Here is an 8143-nt window from a genome sequence, read left to right on the forward strand (position 1 = left end):
ACGAGCGCTACTACAAATCTTTGTAAAAACACTCTGAGCTTCATTTTGCTCTAACAGTTCGTCACTCTTCGGGACTGGTAAGGGGCGTGGGGAGAAGCTTGTTGCATTCCCAAGGCCACACACATGGCTGGTCGATGCTTATTTCCAAAAGCTAAACGCACTTTCTTAGGCAGTCTTTTGTCATTTTAGTTATTAAAATCTTCAGACAATTTCTTGGTATTCACATTTCTTTATTGAAAGGAAATTATTTTCTTCCCCTCACCTCACAAGAAGGGAAATTTACTTCTTCAATAAGAGAGACAAGAAAAAAATGAGATGAAAGTAAAAGCTGACGAAAACGTACACGTTCGTGGCTTATCTCTAAATATGTCCGTCACACATGTTTTATTTTAGTTTTATAAATTATTTTAAAAAAGAGAAGATTTACTATGAATTAAATATCATACATGGACATTAAAACCTGATCAAACTCATGGGTCTTGGCCACTTTTGTAGCTGAATATTTTTTTGGGTTTAGTCCCACTTCATAAAGTAAATTTTGGAAAAATGTAAATAGAATGTTTTGATTTTGTCTTAGTTCTGAATCGAGCCACGAATGCTGCTCAGCGTGTGCGTCTTTCATTTCCGCTCACGGGGTCTCTTGCACAAGGATGGCAGGTCCTGGTGGGCAGTGCTTGGTCTGAACGTGCCCCTTGGGCCTTGACTTGGCGCTTTAGCCCAAATCCAAGGCCATGCAGTGGCACTGTTGTGGGGTTTAAATAAGGAGCAGTGACTTCCCCCATCTGTCGGCTGCCGTCTTTTGTTGTCACTGCCGAATTGAACCCTTGAAACTTCCATTAGTTCTAATGGTAGCGGTAGAAAAGGAACCGTAAGTAAATTGACAAACTACGATTTTGGTCCCTTGCATCTGTTGTGTATTGTCTCTCCCAGAAATGTCAAGGACTGTATTTTGATAAAATAAATAGGGCATGACTTTGATGAGGGCCTGTTGGGGTTATTTGTATCCCCGTTACTGCGCGATGACTCCTTCAAGTCCCCGTGATGCTGGGTTTTATGCGTCAATTTGACTGGCCCACAGGTGCCTAGACATTTCATCAACTATTATTCTGGCTGTGGCTGTGAGAGAGTTTCTGGATGAAGTTAGGCTTTGAGTTGGTAAATTGAATAAAGCACGTTGACTGCCAGAAGTGGATGGGCCTCCTCCGATCAGTTGAAGACCTCAACAGAATCAAAAGGCCCGATAAGGGGAAACTCGTCTTGAAACAGGACTTTGGCTGGCTCCATTTTAACCTCAAACTTTCTAGTTAGGTTCTTTCCAACTTATCTCTTGGTTCAGGAGGAAAGACCCCTGATTGGAACTGAACCTCCCCCCTCAAGCAATAAGGACTGCCTTGAGCTAGCAAGACCCTCCCCATGATTGACTCCAAAACAGTGATCAATTTGACTTCACTCCCTACCTGCACCTACGCCCCATCCCACACCTACCTCTGCCCTCCATTTTCCTTCTATAAACCTGGAAGTATTTTTGGCATTTTGGAGACAAGCTTTGAGATGATAGTCCACTGTCTTCCCAGTGTTTGCCTCACTGAAATAATTTCCTTTTTTGCTTTGCTACCATAAGTCTCTCTGCCTTTAGATTTTGTCAGTGGTGAGTGGCTGAATCTGTTATGTTTGGGACCTCTGGAACAGGTACTCTTGCACCCCTGAGCCATTGGTACCATCTTGCCTGGCTGTCTTGAGCTGGGGCATAAGCTTTTTTTTTTTTTTTTGCCTTCAGACACTGAAACATCTGTTTTTTTGGGGGGGTCTGGAGACTGCCCACTTTCAGACTGGGACTCACACCATCCATTTGTTGGAGGAGATCATTGAGAGGACGTAACCTCTGGTTGACCTGTGAGCTTGACCTGGGTGGCTCGGCCCCTACCCCTGCCCTTGGAAAATGTGCTCCCCTATTGTTCCCACAGTAGGAGCCATTTTCAAGGATGCAGCCTGGAGAGAGCAATGGACAGTGTACCTACTGACCCAGGGAAGGCCTCTATATAAATTTTTAAGATTCTGGCGGGCTGGTGAGGAGATCTACTGTCTCAATCACCCAAGACAAGCCTCAGATGTAAGTCTCCTTGCTTGTTCAGCCTGCAGCCTACTGATGGGAACCGTTACCCTTTCTTCCTGCACATATGGGGCAGTTTGCGAATCAGCACTGCTCTCCCGCTTCTCAGATGGCCAGCCTCAGCCTGAATGTCCACCCTTGGCTCGCTCTATCTCCAGCTTCCCGATTGCAGACTTGGGACACCTTGGCCTCCATAATCTCGTGAGTCAGTAATTCCTTGTCACAAATCTCTTTTTTTTCCGTATGTATAGCCTATTGGTTGTGTTTCTCAGGAGAACCCTGACCGGCACAGCTCCTAATGACACTGTGGCTCTCTAAACCCTCTTTCCTGGGAAAATGGAATGGAGGAAACTGTTATGTCATCCTCCTAAAGCTCTTGGTCAATGTAATGAAAATTTGAATTGTGCTTTCTTCTGGATGGCTAGTTGGCTCTTGTTTTCTTGGTCTGGTAGTCCCAACTTTTTATGATTTACTTTTAATTTCGTTGAATCGTTTAAGTTTCTCATAGTGCATAGTGAGGCTTGAGGCAGCTTGTTCCAAGACAAACATTTAAATCGGATTGGAAAAGTAAGATGCTGCCCAATTCATGAATCACTAAATAAAGTAAATTAGAGCTTCAAAAATCAATCAATCAACCAACCAGAGTGGGAAGGAGTTTCCACCAACAATAAAGTGTACTTTTTACACTATTTAGTATGATTATGATGTAAATTTCCATAAATATTGCCTGGCTGAGTAGAAAGAGCCTGGCTTTTGGTGTCAATAGACAGAGTTTCAAGTTCAAGTTCTGTCACTAATAAGCTTTGTGGTTTGGAGTAATTATCTAATCACCTCAGGTCTTCAGTTTTTCACCTGAAAAACTGTGATGATGGTGATGATGATACCAATAACTCATTCCACACAGGACACTGGGTTTTCATGAGAAAAAGTGAAATAATGAGTGTGAGGTTGAATCAGCCAACCATAGCCATCCTTGAAAGTTTAGTTCAGTTGCTATTTTCTGCCATAAAATCTTCTCTGATCCCGTTTCCTTTCGATGTTGGGTATATAATCTCACTTTTCTGATTCTTTAGTTTTTATCTCTATTTTTCTTATGGCAACTTTATTCCTTTATGTTAGAATAATTGAGTGTAGGTTTCTGAAGATAGAATTGATGTCTAAGTCATCCTTTTGCAGCCTAAAATATTTATTTAAAAATTCCTTGTATGTAGTTGGGTGTTCATAAATGCCAATTGGGGGTTTAATGAAACCTTTTCCCCAATGAATTTAATAAATGATCAGTTCATTGATTTATTCAAAATTTGTTTCTTAATTAATCTATTTGTAAAATATGCATTTTTAAAAATGGGATGACTTCCACATTCTTTTAAAAAAATGTGTGGACTAGGATAATGTGCGTTTTGGGGTTATCTGGTATTACCAGTGGAAGGAGGGAGGAGATCCACCCAGGCTCTTTAGTTCTCTGAAGGAATCTTTGGAACCTTGCATAATCTGTTGGGGCCAGGGGAAGGATCTTCCACAAACTGAAATGGAATGCCTCTCTACCAAGTGAGTTGGAGCACTGTAGGGAATTTTACTTTTTTTTTTTTTTTTTTTTTTTTTACAGGGACTAAAGTAATGAGATGTTTCTTGCTCTCATGAGTTTCTGGGACCCTGGGGTGCCAGTTTATATGTGCTCCTCATGGGAGTACACAACTGATGTAGTGTCTGTCCTGTAAGCTCAGCTGAAGAAGTTTAGGTCTGAAACACGTTTGGTACCCAAGATGGTCATCGTGCAGGTGGACCACCATTCCAGTTCACCTGACCTCAGAAGGCACTGATAAGCATGCAGGGGCAATGAATTCCTGAAAAGACCTTAGATCAGTGGTTCTGAAACTTTAATGTACATTAGAATCACATGGGGGTACTCAAAAAAATTCTGATGCCCTGGGGAGCACCCCCTACCACTGACATCAGAATGTCTGGGTGTGGGAGCTAGGTGATGTCAATGTCCAGCAAAGCCTGGGAACCATTCCTTGCCTTAGACTGTCCCTCTGTTTCTGAGCCTCCTACTCTTTCGTGTGCTACGATTTTTCTGTTTTTGCTCCAAGTACCTAGTGGACATGGGCCTTGTTTTAGTTTCTGGAAGAGCTTTCTTCAAAGCTCCTCTGGCATAATCTACTCTCTTTTACCTATCTATCTGACCAGTAGGTGCAAGTACTTTAAGACTTTGGTTCTTCCTAGGTCTCCTGCCCTGTCTGGTCTTGCATTAATTAATTAACTAACTAATTAATTAAAACTTGGTCATATGGAGACATTTTCTAAAATGTAAAAACTGAAGTATGATTCTACTATATTTACTGAAGTTGGAAGTTTAACATTTGGCCAAGTGACATCTGATATTCCATAAAGCTTCACCAGAGCAGTAAAGTATTTACTTTAGAACAGTGGTTCTTAAACTTGTCTGTACACTGGAGTCACCTGATGTGGGGAAATGAGGAGTTATTGGTCAAAGGTTACAAACTTCCAGTTCTAAGATGAATAAGTGTTGTAGATCTAATATACAGCATGGTGATTATAGTTAATATTATATAATTGAAAGATGCTAGGAGAGTAGATATTAAATGTTCTCATATCAAAAATTATAATTCTGTGAGGTATGTTAACTAACCTTATTTTGATAATCATTTCATGATATATACATGTATCAAAATATACACGTATACATGGTATACCTTACACTTACACAATATTATTTGTCCTAACTCAGTATAGCCAGAAAAGATCCACATGTAAACATGGTGTATTTCCTAGCAAGATAAACATAAAATCTCACAACTGATGGTCTTTCCTCAATTCCTATTCCCTGAAACATCACATATGTCTTTCAACAAAAAATTACTAGGCATCCTAAAGGATTAAAAAAAAAAAAACCCAAAATAAAAAACCAGAGCAGTGTGAAGAGACATGGTAGTCAATACAAGAAGATTCAGAGATGGCAGAGATTTTGGGATTTAAAGTAACTATGTTATGGTCTCTGATGAAAAAAAGTGGACAACATGCAAGACCAGATGGGTAAGTTGGGCAGAAAGAGTGAGATGCTAAGAATTCAAAAGAAATGCTCTAATCACAAACAGTGTAACAGAAATGAGGACTTCCTTTGTGGGGCTTGCCACTAAACTGGACATGGAGTAGGAGAGAATCAGTAAGTTTGAAGATATTTCTTTTTCTTTTTTTTTTTAAGATATTTCAATAGAAACCTCCCAGACTGAGATACAAACAGAAAAAAAGAATGGAAAAATTGAACAGAAGATCAAAAAACTGTGGGGAATTTACAAAGAAGATGATTTATGCATGATGGGAATATCAGAAGGAACAGGAAGAAAAAAGATCTGCAAAAATATCAGCCATAATAATGGCTGAGAATTTTCAAAAATTAACAGACCCCAAATCACAGATCCAGAAAACTCAGAGAATACCAGCAGGATAAGTCCTAAAAAAAATCTATAGCTATCCATATTGGGTTAATGGTCTACGGCCATACCACCCTGAACGCGCCCGATCTCGTCTGATCTCGGAAGCTAAGCAGGGTCGGGCCTGGTTAGTACTTGGATGGGAGACCATATTGGGTTAATGTTGCAGAAAACCAAAGACAAAGAAAAAAATCTTGAAAATGTATAGAGGAATGAGGATAGAAGTTATGCTGGATATCTTAAAAACTGGAAGCAACCAAGATGTCCTTCATTAGGGGAATGAATGAACAAACTGTGGTGTATTCATACAATTGCATTTAAATCAGTAATAAAAAGAAATGAGCTCTCAAGCCCCCCAAAGACATGGATGGATCAGAAATGAATATTCCTAAGTGAAAAAGCTTATGTAATGAGAAGCTACACACCATGTGATTTTCACCATAGAACATCATTCTGGAACAGACAGTTATAGAATCTAAAAAAAAAGCAGTTGCCAGGGGCGTGGGAGGTCAATGGGTAGGGATGAACAGTGGTGCAGAGGGAATTTTTAGGGTGACGGAACCGTCTGTATCATGCTGTCATAGTGGATCTATGAGATGCATTGGACACAGTCCATAGAGCTATATAGTGTGAAGAGTGAATCCTGATGTACGCTTTGGAGTTAGCTAATAAAAATTTTTTTAAAGGGGTTCATTTCTTCATTCAAAAAATTCATTAAACATCTACTGTGTGCCACTGCTCCTCTAAGTGCTGGGGATATGGCAAATATCCCTGCCCCTATCAATTTTACGTGGTAGTTGAGGAGACAGGTGATAAATCAATACGTAAATGTGCTAGGTGGCAGTTAGTAAATGCAGGTAAGTGTATAAGGATGGGGGAAGGCTGCTACAGTGCACAGGGTGTCAGGGAAGGCCTTCCTGTTAAGACTGGACATATCGGGGTGCCTGGGTGGCTCAGTGGGTTAAAGCTTCTGCCTTCAGCTCAGGTCATGATCCCAGAGTCCTGGGATCGAGTCCCGCATGGGGCTGTCTGCCTAGTTGTGATTTCTCTCTATCAAATAAATAAAATATTTAAAAAAAAAGACTGGACATATCAACAGATTTTTAGGGGAGTCTCATTAGCAAGTCATGTGGGTGTTTGAAGGAAGAGATTTTCAAGGAAAATAAATTGGCAGCAGAAGGGTCCTAAAGTGGAAGTGTGGCTGGTGTGCTGGAAAAATGGCGAAGAGGCCAGTGTGTGAGGAGGAGGAGAGAGAATGGAGATGGGATGCAGGGGATATGCAGGGAGGCGACAGGGGGCCGTGTTAGGGTTTTGGCTTCGGCTCTGAGTAAGAAGCCAGGTCAACGAGGTGGAAATGACATGACTTGATATGTTTTAAGGAGAGAATCTAACTTGGGGAGAATAGATTTTTGGAAGGCATGGTCAGAAGCAGGAAAATGCAATAGGTTTCTTTTTTCTTTCTTTATTTTAAAATCTAGCCAGAAAAGTTGGTTTCTGATTGCTACTATATTGGGTCAATCAGCCTCTATTTTTCAGTAAGGTCGATTCTAGCAGTTTATACCTTCCATTAAGAAACAATTTTTTTTGTGGGGGGCAGTACCTGGATGGCTCAGTCACTTAAGCTTCCAATTCTTTTTTTTTTTTTTTAAAGATTTTATTTATTTATTTGACAGAGAGATCACAAGTAGGCAGAAAGGCAGGCAGAGAGAGGGGGAAGCAGGCTCCCTGCTGAGCAGAGAGCCCAATGCGGGGCTCGATTTGGGGCTCGATCCCAGGACTCTGGGATTATGACCTGAGCCTAAGGCAGAGTCTTTAACCCGCTGAGCCACCCAGGCGCCCCTTAAGCTTCCAATTCTTGATCTCAGCTCAGGTGTTGATCTCAGGATTGTGAGTTCAAGCCCTGCATTGGACTCCATGCTGGACATGGAGGCTGCTTAAAAAAAAAATTTTTTTTTTTTTTAAACTCAACAACTTTAGCATCCGAAGAGTGTCAATTATGATGTGTCACCAGGAAGAAAGAATACTAAAGCTTAGCCAAAATAATGATTTGTGTTTTTGGGGAAGGGGACATGTTTTATTGTTTAAATCACCCACTTTCTGAGTTTCAATTTCCTTGTTTAAAAAAACATCGGCTTGGGTTAAATTTACAAGTTCTTTGATATCTGAAATTCTATGAAAGAAAAATGCTTACAATTTTAATTCAATTATCATTGTACAAATTTATGTGGATGCTGCAAATGCAGATAACGAAGTCAAGAATACCTTGCTAGTAAAATCCCATTTATGTAATTTCATAGCTTTCTAAAGAGATTAAAATAGACTTGACGGGAAGCACCTGGCTGGTTCAGTTGGGAAAGTATGCAACATTTGACCTTGGGATCATGAATTCCAGCCTCACGTTGGGTTTAAAGATTACTAAAAAAAATTAACTTAGGGGCGCCTGGGTGGCTCAGTGGGTTAAAGCCTCTGCCTTCGGCTTAGGTCATGATCCCGGGGTCCTGGGATTGAGCCAAGCATCGGGCTCTCTCCTCCACAGAGAGCCTGCTTCCTCCTCTCTCTCTGCCTACTTGTGATCTGTCTG

The 8143-nt window shown here is 40.8% G+C and overlaps 1 pseudogene; it reads left to right on the top strand.

The window, feature by feature from the left end:
* The first annotated feature begins 5619 nt into the window (after positions 1-5619).
* LOC123954812 lies at positions 5620-5737 on the top strand (annotated as a pseudogene).
* The last annotated feature ends 2406 nt before the right edge of the window (positions 5738-8143 follow it).

This window comes from Meles meles, chromosome 12 (assembly GCF_922984935.1).
Source record: "Meles meles chromosome 12, mMelMel3.1 paternal haplotype, whole genome shotgun sequence".
NCBI lineage: Eukaryota > Metazoa > Chordata > Mammalia > Carnivora > Mustelidae > Meles > Meles meles.